This window comes from Gracilinanus agilis, chromosome 6, assembly GCF_016433145.1.
Source record: "Gracilinanus agilis isolate LMUSP501 chromosome 6, AgileGrace, whole genome shotgun sequence".
NCBI lineage: Eukaryota > Metazoa > Chordata > Mammalia > Didelphimorphia > Didelphidae > Gracilinanus > Gracilinanus agilis.
Window position 1 is genome coordinate 29,556,531 of NC_058135.1, and position 15,691 is coordinate 29,572,221.

Genomic DNA, 15,691 nt, shown 5'->3' on the forward strand with positions numbered 1-15,691 from the left:
AATCTGACAAATACAATGAGTAGGATACAATACAGTGAAACTTGGAAAGAGTTGCCTTAGAAACAGACTGACAGATGAGCATTTCCTTTCCTTTGGTCCCCTCTTTAAAAAGTTTGCACATCAAGAAATCAAGGCTATGTATGATCACATGAAAAAATTCTCTAAAGCACTCTTATTAAGGAAATGCAAATTGAAACAATCCAGAGGTACTATCAAATTGGATAATATAACAGAAAAGGAAAATAATAAATGCTGGAAGGAATTTGGCAAATTTGAGACACTAATGCACTGCTAGTGAAGTTATGGACTGATTCAACCATTCTGGAGAGTGATTTGGAACTATCCCCAAAGGGCTTTAAAACTGTTTATAGTCTTTGATCCAGCAAGACTACTATTATGTCTATTTCTCAGAGATCAAAGAACCTATATGTACAAAAATATTTACAGTAGCTCTTTTTGTGGTGGAATTGGAAGCTGAGGGGATATCCTTCAATTGGGGACTGACTGAACAAGTTGTGGTATATGATTGTAATGGAAACAACTGTGGTATGAGAAGTGGTCAGAAGAATGATTTAAGAAAAGTCTGGAAAGATCAGAAGAATGATTTAAGAAAAGTCTGGAAAGATCAGAAGAATGATTTAAGAAAAGTCTGGAAAGACCTTAACTGATACAAAGTGAATTGAGAAGAACTGTACACAAAAAAGGCAATACTATACAATGAACATTTATAATTGACAGCTATTCTTAGCAATATAGTGATTGAGAAAATCCTCATGAAAAATATCATCTGTCTCCAGAGAAAAAACTGAATCTGAATACAGACCAAGACATACTATATTTCACTTTAATTCTTTGTTTTTCTTTTGTTTGAGTTCTCTTTCACAAAAAGACAAATATGGAAAAAATTTACATAATTATACATGTAAAATCTATATCAGGTGGTTTTCCAACTCAGGGAGGGGAGAGAAGGAAGGGACGAAAGGCAGGAGACTGGGAATTTGGTTCAAACTTAAAAAACATGAAGGTTAAAAAATTGTTTTCTGCTTCCGGGTTAAGATGGCAGCAGAGTAAAAAGCAGCTGCTTGACCTCTCCTAACCCATGCATATAGGACTCCTCAAGAAGACATAAAAACAAATCCAGACAAACGAAGGGAGCCCAGAACAGGGTGCAGCATTGAAGGTATGTGGGATTGGGGTATTTCCATGCTATAAAGTGGTGAAACAGCTCTCACTAAAATGTGAGCTGAGCAACACCCTCCCCCCCCCAACCTACAGTGCCAAAGCCAGCTCAAAAGAATTAGAGCAAGTTTGGGGCACCCATTAAGTCATTGGCAGGTACCTGGCATCACCAGGGCCTGCTCCTGAGAGCAGCAAGACTTAAGACCGCAAGAGGCTAAAGAACGAGCAGACTTTGAACACAGACCCTGAATGCAGGTGTGGACACGGATCCTAAGCTCAGGCACGGACCTTGGGGGGGGACCCAATGCAGAGGGGTGCATGACTGTGGAAGAAGTGCCCTGAGACTGTTAAAGGAGCTTCAGGTAGAAGAACAAGCAAGGGGACCATCAGGAGGCTTGACCCTGAGCACAATAAGACCTGTGACCTCAGGAGCTTAAAGAGCACAGACAGACCATGGATGTGAGGATAAAGCTGAAAAGGGCACTGGGCTAAAAATGTCAAGCCAGATATAGAAACCCCAGAAGAGAAAGATCAAGAAGAAACCTTTAACATTGACAACTTTTACACATAAAAAATCCAGACAATAGAGCAAACAGCAGAGGAGAACAAACAAGTAACCATATCCAGACCTTCCCCCCAAAAAATGAAAACTGGTCACAAGGTCTTGAAGAGTTCAAATCTGAGATTATCAGAAATATGGAAGAGATCTGACAAGAAAATAACAGTTTAAAAGGCAGAATTTCGCAATTGGAAAGTGAGGCAAGTAAATTGAAGACCAGAAATGACCAGATTGATAAGGAAAACCAGTCTCTAAAGGCTAGAATTGGGCAATTCGTAAAAGATGCCCCCAAATAAAAAGAATTGAAAAGCAAATTGGAGACCAAAATCAAACAGCTAGAAAACAGGGTAGACCAAATCAAAGAGGAAAATCAAAAGCTTATAGCAGAAAACCAGTCTCTAAAGACAAGAAATGGGCAAGTAGAAGCCAATGATCTCTCAAGACAGCAAGAACAAATAAAACAAAGTCAAAAGACTGAAAAAATAGAAGGAAACATGAAATATCTCAATGAGAAATTGATAAATCAAGAAAACAGGTCTAGAAGGGAGATAACCTGAGAATCATTGGTCTTCCTGAAAAGGCAGAAATTAATAGAAATTTGAATTCCATACTAAAGGAAATTATTCAGGAAAACTGCCCTGAAGTTCTACAATAAGAGGGCAATATAGACATTGAAAGGATCCATAGATCACCCTCTACACTAGACCCAGAAAAGACAACCCCCAGGAATATAATAGCCAAATTCAAGAGCTTCCAAGTAAAAGAAAAAATTTTACAAGAAGCCAGAAAGAGACAATTCAAATATCAAGGAGCACCAATCAGGATCACACAGGATCTGGCAGCCTCCACACTAAAAGACTACCGGACTTGGAATATGATATTCAGAAAGGCAAGAGAACTGGGTCTACAACCAAGGATCACCTACCCATCAAAACTAACTATATACTTCCAGGGGAATGTTTGGGCATTCAACAAGATGGAAGATTTCCAAGTATTTGCACAGAAAAGACCAGGACTAAATGGAAAGTTCAATATCCAAGCACAAAAACCAAGAGAAACATGAGAAGGTAAATATGAAACAGAGGGGAATGAAAGAAAACTCTTATTTTTTAAATTTGCCTTTTTAAGGGCTTCAATAAGATCTAATTATTTGTATTCCTACGTGGAGAAATGTTATGTATAACTCTGTATAATGAACTCTATTCACTATTATATTATTCACTATTATACTAATTATAAAAATTATTCATAGGGAGAGGGTGGAATACTAAGTGGTCTAAGATGATATGGGGGTGGGAAAGAGGGGGGGTGAATAGTAGAGGACACTAAGAGAAACTTGAATGAATAAGAAAAACAGGATATTCTATTACACACGAAGAGGGCATGGGAAGGAGAAGGGATGAACACTACTATAAAAAGAAGAGGAAGAGAGCATTGAGAGGTAATATGTAAACCTTACTCTCAGTGTAATTAACGCTGAGAGGGAAAAGTAGCTATATCCATTGGGATATAAAACTCTATCTAACCCTACTGAGTAAGTCAGAAGGGATAAATCAAGGGGAGCAGGGGAGTGGGGAGGTCAAAAAAGGGAGGGGAGAAGAAGGGGAAGGGAATTTATTAGGCCTTTAAAAATAAAAAGAGGAGAATAATAAGGGAGGGGGTAGAAAGAGAAGTTAATCAAGGGAGGGGATAAGGGATACTGTCTTAAAGCAAACCACTGGTTTAAAAGGAAATAGTTTAAGAAGAAGGGGTAGGAAAAGGGGAGGATATGAAAATGTAAGCAAATGCACAACTGATAATTAAAACTCTGAATGTGAATGGGATGAACTTGCTCATAAAACGGAAGCAAATAGAAGAGTGGATTAGAAACCAAAATCCTACCACGTGTTGTCTACAAGAAACACATATGAAGAGTATGGACATACACAAGTTTAAGGTTAAGGGCTTGAGCAAAATCTTTGGGGCTTCAAATGAGTAAAAGAAGACTGGAGTGGTGACCATGATTTCTGACAAAGCCAAAGTAAAAGTAGATATGATTAAAAAAGGCAGGGAAGGTAATTACATCCTGATAAAAGGCAGTATAGACAATGAGGAAATGACAGTGCTCAATATGTATGCACCAAAAGGCATAGCATCCAAATTCGTGAAGGAGAAACTTGCAGAGCTCAAGAAGGAAATAGATAGTAAAACCATACTAGTGGGAGATCTAAATATTCCTCTTTCAGATCTAGATAAATGAAACCAAAAATAAATAAGAAAGAGATAAGAGAGGTGAATGAAGTCCTAGAAAAATTAGATTTAATAGATATGTGAAGAAAAATAAATAGGGACAAAAAGGAATACTCCTTCTTTTCAGCTGCACATGGTACATTCACAGAGATTGACCATGTAATAGGGCATAGAAACATTGCAAACAAATGCAAAAGAGCAGAAATAATAAATGTAACCTCAGATCATAACGCAATAAAAATAATAATTAGTAAGGGCACCTTTACAGGCAAATCAAAAACTAATTGGAAATTAAATAACATGATTCTCCAAAACCAGCTAGTCAAAGAAGAAATCATACAAACAATCAACAATTTCATTGAAGAGAATGACAATGATGAGACATTCTACCAAACTCTGTAGGACGCAGCCAAGGCAGTACTCAGGGGGAAATTTATATCTGCATATACTAACAAATTAGGGAGGGCAGAGATTAATGAGTTGGGCATGCAACTCGAAAAACTAGAAAGTGAGCAAATTAAAAATTCCCAGATGAAAACTAAATTAGAAATACTAAAAATCAAGGGAAAAATTAATAAAATCAAAAGTAAAAGAACCATTGAATTAATAAACAAGACTAGAAGCTGTTATTTTGAAAAAAAACAGATAAAATAGATAAAGTACTGGTCAATCTAATGAAAAAAGGAAAGAAGAAAACCAAATTGACAGTATGAAAGATGAGAAGGGAGACCTCACCTGTAATGGAGGGGAAATTAAGACAATCATTAAAAACTATTTTGCCCAATTATATGGCAATAAATATAACAATTTAGGAGATATGGATGAATATTTACAAAAAATATAAATTGCCTAGATTAACAGAAGAAGGAACAGAATACCTAAATTATCTCATATCAGAAAAAGAAATTGAACAAGCCATCAAAGAACTCCCTAAGAAAAAATCACCAGGGCCTGATGGATTCACAAGTGAATTCTATCAAACATTCAAAGAACAACTAATCCCAATACTATACAAATTTATTTGATATAATAAGCAAAGAAGGAATCCTACCAAATTCCTTTTATGACACAAATATGCTACTGATTCCAAAGCCAGGGAGATCAAAAACAGAGAAAAAAACTACAGACCAATCTCCCTACTGAACATAGATGCAAAAATCTTAAACAGAATACTAGCAAAGAGACTCCAGCAAGTGATCAAGAGAATTATCCACCATGATCAGGTGGGATTTATACCAGGAATGCAAGGATGGTTCAACATTAGGAAAACCATCCCCATAATTGACCACATCAACAATCTAACAAACAAAAATCACATGATTATCTCAATAGATGGTGAAAAAGCCTTTGACAAAACACAGCACCCTTTCCTGTTGAAAACACCGGAAGGTATAGAAATAGAAGGACCTTTCTTAAAAAAAACTAAACAGTATATACTTAAAACCATCAACAAACATCATATGTATTGGGGATAAATTAGAAGTTTTCCCAATAAGAACAGGAGTGAAACAAGGATGCACATTATCACTTCTATTATTTAACATTGTACTAGAAACACTAGCAGTAGAAATTAGAGAAGAAAAAGAAATTGAAGGTATCATAATAGGCAATGACTAGGCTAAGCTATCACTCTTTGCAGATGATATGATATGACGGTCTACTTAAAAAATCCTAGAGAATCAGGATTCTTGTAAGGAAGCTTGTAGAAATAATCAACAACTTTAGCAAAGTTACAGAATACAAAATAAATGCACACAAATCATCAGCATTTCTGTATATTTCCAACACATCACAGCAGCAAGAGGTAGAAAGAGAAACACCATTTAAAATCCTCTTAGACAATATAAAATACTTAGGAATCTACCAAAACAAACACAGGAATTATACAAAAACAACTACAAAACACTTTGCAAACACTTAAAACTAGATCTAAACAATTGGAAAATCATTGATTGCTCATGGGTAGGATGAGCTAACATAATAAAAATGACCATTCTACCCAAATTAATTTACTTATTTAGTGCCATACCTATCAAACTACCAAAAAACTTTCTTACTGAATTAGAAAAAAGTAAAACAAAGTTCATTTGGAATAACAAAAGATCAAGAATATTAAGAGAAATAATGAAAAAAAATGTGAGGGAAGGTGGCTATAATAAACTTTATACTATAAAGCAGTGGCCATCAAAATAGTATGTTACTGGCTAAGAGACAGAAGGGAGGATCAGTGGAATAGACTTGGGGTAAGTGACAACAGCAAGACAGTGTATGATAAACCCAAAGAGTCCAACTTTTGGGACAAAAATCCACTATTTGACAAAAAGTGCTGGGAAATTTGGAAAACAATATGGGAGAGATTAGGTTTAGATCAACATCTCACACCCTACACCAAGAATAATTCAGAATGGGTGAATGACTTGAATATAAAGAGGGAAACTATAAATAAGTTAACAGAACCCAGAATAGTATACCTGTCAGATCTCTGGGAAAGGAAAGATTTTAAAAGCAAACAAGAGTTAGAGAAAATTACAAAATGTAAAATAAATGATTTTGATTATATCAAACTAAAAGGCTTTTGTACAAACAAAAACAATGCAGCCAAAATCAGAAGGGAAATAACGAATTGGGAAAAAATCTTTATAACAAAAAATTCTTATAGGGGTCTAATTACTCAAATATACAAGGAGCTAAATCAATTGTATAAAAAATTAAGCCTTTCTCCAATTGATAAATGGGAAGGGACATGAATAGGCAATTTTCAGATAAAGAAATCAAAAGTATCAATAAGCACATGAGAAAGTGTTCTAAATCTCTAATAATTAGAGAAATGCAAATCAAAACAACTCTGAGGTATCACCTCACGCCTAGCAGATTGGCTAAAATGAGAGAAGGGGAGAGTAATGAATGTTTGAGGGGATGTGACAAAATTGGGACATTAATGCATTGCTGGTGGAGTTGTGAACTGATCCAGCCATTCTGGCTGGCAATTTGGAACTATGCTCAAAGGGCTATAAAAGAAAGCCTGCCCTTTGATCCAGCCATACCATTGTTGGGTTTTTACCTCAAAGAGATCATAGATAAACAGACTTGTACAAAAATATTTATAACCTCGCTTTTTGTGATGTTAAAAAACTGGGAAATGTGGGTATGTCCTTCAATTGGGGAATGGCTTAAGAAATTGTGGTATATGCTGGTGATGGAATACTATTGTGCTCAAAGGAATAATAAGCTGGAGGAATTCCATGTGAACTGGAAAGGCCTCCGGGAATTGATGCAGAGAGAAAGGAGCAGAGCCAGCCAGAAGAACATTGTACACAGAGACCAATACACTGTTGTAAAATCTAATGTAATGGACTTCTGTACTAGCAGTAATGCAATGACCCAGGACAATTCTGAGGGACTTATGGAAAAGAATGCTACACACATTCAGAGGAAGAACTACAGATGTGGAAACACAGAAGAAAAGCCTGAACACATGGTTTGAGGAGGACATGATTGGGGATGTAGACTCGAAATGACCACACCAATGCAAATATCAACAATTTGGAAATAGGTCTTGATCAATGACACATATTAAAACCATTGGAAATGCGCATTGGCTTAGGGACGGGGAGGTGGGGGGGGTGAAGGGGAAAGTAAGAGTATGAATCATGTAACCATGTTAACTTTTCTAAAAAATAAATATTATTAAATGGTAAAAAAATTAAAAAAATTGTTTTTCATATAATTGAGGAAAAGAGTAAAACATTATTTTAAAAATGAACCACAGTATTAAAGTTTGAAATCCCTTATCATAGCCTTGAAAACCTTACCATTATGATGCAGTTGAGTGCAGATTTATGATGAAAATTATATTGATTTTATATATTTTGGACCAGAATATCTTTGGTTTAAGGAATTGCTCAGTGATGAAACTACTATAAGTTAGTATCTACTTAATGACTTATTTTCTTAAAAGACTGCCAGAGGTTAAGTGATTTGTTCAGGGTCACACAGATAATATATGTCAGAGGTGAGGCATTCTGACTTTGAGGCCAGCTGAATCATGTGCTTCTCCTTTCACTATTCAGTATCATGATCTCATTCTCAATATCACAAATGAAATCTATTACATCCTCAATTCTAGAGACTAAATGTGATTAAACTATAATTGGGGTTTTCCTAAAATGTACAGTTGGAATGTTGGATTTAGATTAAGTGGCATGTTACCTCATGTTGGCCAGGAATGGTCTGAATTTAGAAGTATACGTGTCAATCAAGCCAACCCATTCTGTTGTCTTCACTTTGTTCCTACAAGTAGCTGGTGTCAGTATCTCCCCCTGTGAATTCCAGAGCACCTGGAGGAGGGGAAATGGAAGTGCTGAGTCACACTAGTTATATCTAGGCCAATAAGAGGGGGGAAAAGCTAATTTCCTTTAGATCTAAACTCACTGGCCTAAAACAGGCTAACTACCTGAACAGGAACCAAAAAATTCAAAATCTGGTGGAAAAAAGAATACCTTACTGCTGGTGGAGTTGTGAACTGATGCAACCATTATTTTGGAATTATGCCAAAAATGTTTTTAAATTGTGCACATCCTTTTTATTTTTAAAGATGTTTTATTTTAACAATTATACATAATAACAATTCTTCACATAAGTTTTCGAAAGTTATAAGATCCAAATTATGTTCCTTTGTCTCTTTCCTCCCTCTTCCTAGAGATGGTAAGCAAAATGAACTGGGTTATACATGTATTATCATACAAAACCCATTTCTATATTGTTTATCATTGTAAGAAAATACTGGTATAAAGCAGAAACCTCAAAATAAAACTCAAATAATTTAAAGTGAAAAATATTATGCTTTGATCTGGCGGCCAAAAGAAAGGTAATGCTCATCAGTCAGTCTGTTTCTAAGGCAACTCTTTTGAAGTTTCATTGTAGGATACAAAAGTATCCTACTCATTTTTATTTGTCAGATTAGGAATAATGTCAAGTGGCCTGATAGAACATTTCAGGGGGCTGCATCTGGCCCTTGGGCCATAGTTTGCCCATCACTGTCCTAGATCATTGTATTGCTGAGAGTAGCTAAGTTTTTCATAGTTGATCATCCCATAATATTGCTACGTATAATGTTCTTCTGGTTCTGTTTATTTCACTCTGCATCAGTAGATCTTTCTAGCTCTTTCTGAAATTACCCTTTCTATCATTTCTTGCATCATTTCTTACTGTCATTTACCACAATTTGCTCAGTAATTCCCCAATAAATGTACATCCTCTCAATTTCCAATCCTTTGCTACCACAAAAAAACTGCTATAAATAATTTTGTACAAGAAAGTCCCCCCCCCGCCCTTTGTATCTCTTTGGGATACAGACCCAAGTGGTATTATGTGATCAAATGTATACACAGTTTTATATCCCTTTGGGCATAGTTCCAAATTGCCCTCCAGAATGGTTGGATCAGTTTACAACTCCATCAGGAGTGCATTAGTGTCCCAATTTTGCCACATCCCCTCCAACATTTATCACTTTTCTTTACTGTTTTTCTGGACAATCTTATAGGTGTAAGGTGATACCCTAGAATTGTTTTAATTTCCATTTCTCTACTCAAGAGTGAATTGGAACATTTTTTAGACTTCCAGGTTAAGATGGCCCCAGAGTAGAAGCAAGACTCTTCCTCTCTTCTCCATATAAAGTGCCTCAAAAGGACAAAACCAAAATCAAATGAGTGAATGGGCTCCACTGTAGGGAGAAGCATTGAAGGTAGGTAGAGTTTCGGGCATTTCCAAACTAGAAAGGGGGCAAAATTACTCCCACCAAAACACAAGCTCATCACCCCTCCCCCACTCCATCTAAGGCACCAGAGTCAGAGTGAGTGTGGGGCAACCTTATATTCTCAGGGGACTGACTGAGGACACCAAAAGACCTACCTCTAAAAGATGCTGAGGAACATGGAGCTTGGGTGCAGAAATAGGGCATAGAGTAGACACCTCAGAGACTTGAAAAATAGCCTCAGGACAAAAATCACCCCATAGCTATACACACAGAGAGCCTGCCCTCCTCACTCAGACTTCTGGCTGGGAAGGAAAGGGAAAACAACAAAGCAATGGCCACCAAATGCCCAACAACTACAATCTATAACTACCAAAAAAAATACGAAAAAGCCTTTGACTCTGGATAATTTCTACTTAGAGAAACAGCAGACTACAGAGGAGACAGCAGAGGACAACAAACAAGCAAAAACATCCAAAAACTTTCCAAAAAACATGGAAGTTTGTACAAACTCTCCAATAAATCAAGCTGGAATTTGAGAAACAAATTAAAAAGATAGGGAGAAACTTGACAAGAAAAGTGGAAAATAGTTCAAAAAGAAAATAACAGTTTTAAAGGCAGAATCTCCCACTTGGAAAAAGAAGACCAGAACTCAAATGAAATGATAAGCAAATTGAAGGCCAGAAATGACCTGCTGGAAGCCATGAAAAGCAGGCTAGACCAAACCAAAAAGGAAAATAAAAAAATAGCTGAAAACCAGTCTTTAAAGACCAGAATTGGTCAAGGTGAAGCTAATGGTTTCACAAGACAGCAAGAATTAATAAAACAAAGTCAAAAGAATGACAAAATAGAAGGAAACATGAAATATCTCACTGAGAAAATGACAGACATGGAAAACCACTCTAGAAGAGACAATTTGAGAATCATTGATCTACCTGAAAATCTAGAAATAAGGAGAAACCTTGAAATTATACTACAAGAAATTATCCAAGAAAACTTCCCTGATGTTCTTCAACAAGAGGGCAAAATAGACATTGAAAGAATCCATAGATCACCCTATGGATTCTTTCAATGTCTATTTTGCTGTCTTGTTAAATTCTCAAAAGATAACCCCAAGGAATGAAATTGCCTAATTCAAGAGCTTCCAAGCTAAGGAGAAAATATTACAAGAAGCCAGAAAGAGACAATACAGATATCAAGGAGCACCAATCAGGATTACACAGGATCTGGCAGCCTCCACACTTAAGGATCTCAAGGCTTGGAATATAATATTCAGAAAGGGAAGATAATTGGGTCTACAACCAAGGATCACCTACTCATCAAAATTGACTATATACTTCCAGGGGAGAGTATGGGCACTTAACAAAATAAAAGATTTCCAAGTGTTTTTAAAGAAAAGACAAGAACTAAACAGAAAATTTGATATCCAAATACAAAAATTAAGAGAAATATGAAAAGGTAAATAAGAAAGAGAGTGGGAAAATATATTTTTTATTTTTATTTTTTTCTTTAAGGGCTTCAACAATGTCAAATTGTTTATATTCCTATATTGAAAAATGTTATTTGTAACTCATTGGAAGAGTAGGGGCTTCTGGGAGAGAAGAACTGAGGCAGGGTCTTTTGGGAGTTTGAGCCAGAAAGGAAGGACATGGATTCAAGCTCTGTGATCCCCTGAAGAGACCTTTGGTTTTCAGACCTGAAAAGGAGACCTGCTCCAGTGACATCCTGGCTTCCTCTATTCATCTGGACTATTAGCAGTGCTTAACGGAATTTGGGGTTATTGGACTCCTTTGGGGAGTAGTTCCCTGAACCCCTCTTCCCCTGGGCCTTTGCCCTACAGTGTTCCACCTAGTCTATTAACCAATAGAGCTTGTGGACAATAACATTATCAGGGTAGGACAGGAGAAACTCTAGATTGAGGGAGACCTTGGCTCTCCTTCGGGATTGAGACTCAGTAGGACTCTCCAGAGTGATGGACCTTACTTAGGGATCCCTATACCTGTTTTCCTACAAATATCCTATCTCATTTCCTCTACCCTTGTTGATCCAAAATAAACATCAACAGAGAAGATCTATGTTAGTTCCATTAAGGGAGATTAGACTGGGAGGTGGTGTAACAACCTGGTCAGGCAGATCTCCTCTTTAAGCCTGACCACCTGCTGTGAGGAAGGGGGAAGTTTCTGTGTACCTTGACTTGCACCAACACTGAATTGGGTTATCACTCACTTCTCCTTAAGGGAGTTTCATTCCTTCAGCCCCTCAATGGTGGCATGTGCTTCCAGGGTCCCCTGATTTACAAGGGGACCCCATCTAGTCTCACAGTGATTGGGGGATATAGTTAGGGAGGAGGGGACTCCTATTCAGACTTCACCTTATTCCAGCTACATTCCCCTTCACCTTAAAACACCCCCCTCATTACACTATTATAATAGTTAGAAGAATTATTCATAGGTAGAGGTTGGGGCACTAAGTGGTTTAAGATGATATGCAAAAAAAAGAAAAAGGAGGGACTAGAAGATGTCATTAAGAGAAACTTGAAGGAATAAGAAAAATAGGATAATTTATACCACACAAAGAGGCACATGGAGGGGGAGGGGAAGAATACTATTATTAGAAGGAGAGGAAGAGAGTGCTAATAGGTAATCTCAAACCTTACTCTCAGTGGAGTCAATTCTGAGAGGGAAGAGCATTTAGATCCATTGGAGTATCAAATTCTATCTTACCCTACAGGGAAGTTGAGAGGGATAAAGCAAAGCAGGTAGTGGGGTGGAGAGTTCCAAAAGGGAGGGAAAGAGAGGGGGGAGGGAATTTAATAGACCCTAAAAAAAGAGGGCAATAAAAAGGGAGAGGGAAGAAAGGGAAGTAAAATAAGGGTGGGGAATAGGGGGACTGATTAAAAGCAAAGCACTGATGTAGAATGAAATAGCAAAAGAAGAAAAGGCAGAACTAGGAGATGAAATCAAAATTTTGGGGAATACATAGGTGATAATCATAACTCTGAATGTGAATGGGATGAAATCACCCATAAAACAGAAACAAATAGAAGAGTGCATTAGAAACCAAAATCTTACCATATGCTGTCAACAAGAAACACACATGAGGCAGGTAGACACACGCAGGGTGAAGGTAAAAGGCTGGAGCAAAATCTATTGGGCATCAACTGAGAAAAAGAAGGCAGGAGTCGCAATTAGGTTATCTGAGATAGTCAAAGTAAAAATAGAACTGATTAAAAGAGATAGAGAAAGTAATTACATCCTGATAAAAGGCAGTATAAAAATGAGGAAATATCAGTACTCAACATTTATGCACCAAATGGTATAGCATCCAAATTTCTAACAGAGAAACTAGTGGAGCTTAGGGAGAAAATAGATAATAAAACTATACTAGTGGGAGATCAGAACCTTCCTCTATCAGATCTAGATAAATCAAACAAAAAAAAATAAATAAAAAGGCAAGAGATGTGAATGAAATCATAGAAATACTAGAGTTAATGGACATGTGGAGAAAAGTAAATAGGGACAAAAAGGAATACACCTTCTTTTCAGCAGCACATGGTACATTCACAAAGATTGACTATGTACTATAGCATAAAATCATGACAACAAGTGCAAAAAAGAGTAGAAATAATAAATGTAACCTTTTTTAGATCACAGTGCAATAAAAATAATAATTAGTAAGGTAAATGGAGAGGTAATTAAACATTAATTGGAAATTAAATAATATGATTCTTCAAAATCAAAGAACAAATCATAGAAACAATAATTTCATTGAAGAGAATGACAATGGTGAGACATCCTATTAAAATCTATGGAATGGAGCCAAAGCAGTACTTAGGGGGGAAATTTATATCCTTGAGTACATATATTAACAAATTAGGGAGGGAAGAGGTCAATGAATTGGGCATGAAAATTAAAAAAGTAGGAAGAGAACAAGTTAAAAATCCCCAGTTAAAAACTAAATTAGAAATCCTAAAAATTAAAGGAGAAATTAATAAAATTGAAAGTGAAAGAACTATTGAATTAATAAATAAGTCTAGAAGCTGGTGCCTTGAAAAAACAAATAAAATACACAAACTACTGGTTAATCTAATAAAAAAAGGAAAGAAGAAAACCAACTTAATAGTACCAAAGATGAAATGGGAGACCTCATCTCTAATGAAGAAGAAATTAAGGCAATTATTAAAAACTATTTTGCCCAATTTTATGGCAATAAATATGGCATTCTAGGTTATATGGATGAATATTTACAAAAATATAAATTGCTTAGATTAATAGAAGAAATAGAATACTTAAATAATCTCATATCAGAAAAAGAAATTGAACAAGCTATCAAAAAACTCCTTAAGAAAAAAATCCCAGGGCCTGATGGATTCACAAGTGAATTCTATCAAACATTCAAAGAACAACTAATCCCAATACTACACAAACTATTTGACAAAATATGCAAAGACAGAGTTCTACCATGTTCCTTTTATGACACAAATATGGCACTGATTCCAAAGCCATGCAGAACAAAAACAGGGAAAGAAAACTACAGACCAATCTCCTTAATGAACATAGTTGCAGAAATCTTAAATAGAATATTAGCAAAAAGACTCTAGCAAGTGATCATGAGGGTTATATACCAGGAATGCAAGGATGATTCAATATTAAGAAAACCATCCATATAATGGACCATATTAATAAGTAAAACAACAAAAATCAAACAATGATCTTAGTTTTAGATTCAGAAAAAGCCTTTGACAAAATATAACACTCATTCCTATTTGAAACACTAGAAAGTTTAGGAATAGAAGGGCCTTTCCTAAAATAATAAACAGTATATATTTAAAACCATCAGCAAACATCATCTGCGATGGGGATAAATTAGAAGCCTTCCCAACGAGATCAGGAGTAAAACAAGGATGCCCATTATCCCCTCTCTTATTTAACATTGTACTAGAAACACTAGTAGTAGCAATTAGAGAACAAAAAGAAATTGAAGGTATTAAAACTCTTTGCAGATGATATGATGGTCTACTTAAAGAATCCTAGAGAATCAAGTAAAAACTAGTGGATATAATCAACACCTTTTTAAAGCTGCAGGACACAAAATAAACGCACATAAATCATCAGCATTTCTGTATATTTCCAACACATCCCGGCATCATGAGTTAGAAAGAGAAATTCCATTTAAAATCACCCTAGACTATTTAAAATACTTAGGAATCTATTTGCTAACACAAACACAGGAATTATATGAACACAACTACAAAACACTTTCCACACAATTAAAACTAGATCTAAACAACTGGAAAAACATTAATTGCTCATTGGTAGGATGAGCTAACATAATAAAAATTACAATTCTACCCAAATTAATTTACTTATTCAGTGCCATGCCTATCAAACTACTAAGAAACTTTTTTTTTACTGAATTAGAAAAAAACTATAACAAAGTTCATTTTGTAGAACAAAAGACCAAGACTATTAAGGGAAATAATGGAAAAAATGTGAAGGATTGGGGACTAGCAGTATCAGATCCAACTTTTATATCCAATTAGAGTTATATTGTTTAGATTCTAATTATTTTTAATTTGTCTTTCTGTGGACCCTTATTGATTATATTTTACTGAATTATGATCTGAAAAGGATACATTTATGCCTTTATACATTTGGTTGTGAAGATTTTATTCCCTTGTACATGGCCAATTTTTGTGTAGGTATCATGTATTGCTGAAAATAAGGTATATTCTTTTTTATCCCCATTCAGTTTTCTCCAGAGATCTATTAAATCCAAAAATTTCTAAAATTTCATTCATTTTGTTTACTTCTTTCTTGATTATTTTTGGTTAGATTTATCTCATTCTGAGAGGGGAAGTTTGAGATTCCCGCTAGTATAGTTTTTCTTTCTATTTTCCATGGAAACTCATTAAATTTCTCCTTTACAAATTTGGAGTCTATATCATTTTGTGCATTGTCTATAGTACCTTT